Source organism: Priapulus caudatus, unplaced genomic scaffold (assembly GCF_000485595.1).
Source record: "Priapulus caudatus unplaced genomic scaffold, Priapulus_caudatus-5.0.1 Scaffold184, whole genome shotgun sequence".
Taxonomy (NCBI): Eukaryota; Metazoa; Priapulida; class Priapulimorpha; order Priapulimorphida; family Priapulidae; genus Priapulus; species Priapulus caudatus.
This window is the reverse complement of record NW_014577245.1, coordinates 183,476-186,444: the sequence shown is the minus strand read 5'-3', so window position 1 is coordinate 186,444 and position 2,969 is coordinate 183,476.

The following is a 2,969-nucleotide window of genomic DNA, read 5'->3' as shown; positions in this document are numbered from 1 at the left end:
TCGGCAGAGAGAGAAAGTAATCACCTACACAACGCCTTGTGTAGGTGATTACTTTCTCTCTCTGCCGACACTATGAGATTTTAGTACCTATAGAAGGACATCACACCTTGATGTCGCATGCCGACTGATAAAGAACAAACAACGACGCCGCCGACAAATGTGAACTATGGGAAATATGAAGAACATGAATCGACCTGCCACGGTTCCCACACCAGACTCAAGAAGCGTCCACAGCTTCTCACCTTCAGTTATCCATAAAATTCTGGAGAAGGACACAGGATTGCACCATCCGCACGCAACAAGGCCTTGACCACGCTCAGGCCATGCATTCCTCCAGTTGTATAAATAACGAACAGTTTCGACAAGAAGACAGACACGGTTCCACGGTGCCTGACAGCTCCCGACGCTGTCAGCACCAGGTTCCGCTGATCTCACCTGCTGGGGATCACCACGCTACCGTCACCATTGGACACCGCCAGGACCTGCCTGCGATCTGCAGAACTCCACGCTCGTAAATATGTACTGCATTTGTAAACCAGTCGCTTGTCTGTATGTGCCTGGTGTATAAGATATGTACTGTATGTGTTTATTATGTTGATGCTGTTTATTAAAGAATAGAGTTACCGTAGTAATTCAGTGGTTATAGCATTAATTATACTGTTTGTGGCTCAAGTGCTATTTGCACACGTATCTGTTGTACACGAACCTGGTCACACCCTATACGATCACACGTGCCTGTTACACGACCTCACGTGCCCAGAAAAATGCATATGAGACACTTAAATGTTCAAAATTTGTCTGTTTTTTTTTGTCCTCAGATGCCAGGTAAATGCATTTGAGACACTTAAAGTTTCAAATTTTTCTGAGAAAGGTCCTCAGACCCCACGTCAGAGCTTCGCGCCTTCGGCACTCGTAACCTGTTTTGGGTTTACGCCCCCCCCCTTCTCAAAAGCCTGGATCCGGCCCTGGTATAATACATTTAGGCATCGCGCAACTCGCAAGGTACAGTGAAACATGATTTTAAATGCAACCATGCTGATAGCCTAATATTATCAGAAATAGATAATAGGGAATCCTATTAGATGATTCCCTATTATCTACATTGCAAGTTGAGATACTGCAAAGTTCTTCTTAGATTTCACTTTAAAGTCATACGCCTGTTGTATAAAACGTTCCAAAATAAGGTTCAGATTGCACCATAGAGCATCTAGAACCCCTGAGCTTCCAGGGCCCTTAAGCGGGCCCTGGACCCCGGCCGCAAGGGACTTCGCGCTTCGCGCTCGTGATGTTAACGTTAATGATTACCGCTCCTGCTCGTAACGGCCGCTAGGGCCTACTCACCAGAGGGCCTACTCACCAGAGTTCCTACTCACCAGTCAGTGTAGCGAACGCAGTCAAGCGTAACATGACGACTGGTATTATACAGGTTATCGTGATGTGCGCGATTCTCTCGAAAACACCCCCCCTTGAAAAAATCATTCGTACGCCGTTGGCTGATCTAATCATATTCGTGTGAGCAATTGTGTACAGTGGTGCCACCTATTAGTGCTTTCATAGGTGTGTTAGGGCTCTGGTTAGGGTTCGGTTGGCACGTGGGCAGTTCTGTTGGCATTTAAATGATGTTCATGTTGTACAAATCTCAATTCCCTACAAAAAAAAATTTCATTTGCGGAGACGTTAATGTTCGAACAACTTGTTGAAATATATATATCACCGACGCACTCAAAATTATCTTAATAATGTCTATGTTTATGGATGCATATACCATTAATTATGAAGCCAACTAGGATAGCGCCAACTATAGTGAGTCAATAATTGATCATATTTATACCAATAATTTGCTTGATAATCTAACCGCTGGAATCATATTACGATGCTATCTATGATAACTTACCTATATTTTTGTTAATAAATAACATTGATGTTAATAAAGAATATCCAAAAAGTACTAGAAGAGTTATGTCCGATTTTGATAGCACGGTATTTGTGGATTACTCGCGAATTAATTTTGCTGGGATTGATTTTAAAGCTTTAGATCTTAATGCATATCTCTGTAAGCTTGTGCTTAATTATGTAGCTAGTAGTCACGCATCACGAAGGAAAAGTAAATTTGCTTCAACTCCTTGGCTAACAAACGCTTTAATCAAGTTTATCACCACTAAAAATCGTATGTACAAAACACACTTTATGTCTAACAGTAATCTACTTAAAAGAACTTATAAAGACTATGCAAATAAAGCTTACTCATTTGACAGAAATATAAAAAAGAAACACCACATAAATCAATAGGAAATTCATACGAATAATGTGAAAAATACATGGCAAACCATTAATAATATTAATTGTTAATATAAAGCACATCTATTTTACCAAACTCCCTTAATTATTACTGAGAACAATAGAAATGTCAATAATACTGAGGATATATGATGTTTTAATAACTACTTTCACGGAGCTTTCACATTAAACGTATTACAATTAAATTGTCCAAAACAGCTGGAATTATATACAAACTCAGACAATACGCATATACTGACACTCTTACTTCTGTATATTATGCGCTTGCCTACCCCTATTTACAATTGGAGATCTTAACCTGGGGATCAGCTTCTAAATCAGTATTATACACAGCTGTTAAATTACAGGACAGAATAGTAAAATGCATCAAGTTTGCTAAGCGTATAGATCATGCCACCCCAATGTATAGAAAACTCAAATAACTGAGTTTTGACAAGTTCATGACATCTAGCTATAACATCGAACTTGCAAAATTTATGTACCGTTTCTCTAATAACTCGTTACCCTGTCTATTTTCAAAGTATTTTAAATTGGCCATGAATGTGCATAGTTATATTACTAGATTCTCTGTAAACTCTATGTATTATCTTCCTAGATTTGCAATTACTAAGGTCAAAAAGCATTAAAGTATCAAGGCGTTAAATTTTTAAAGTTTGCGAGATTTCTGTCTA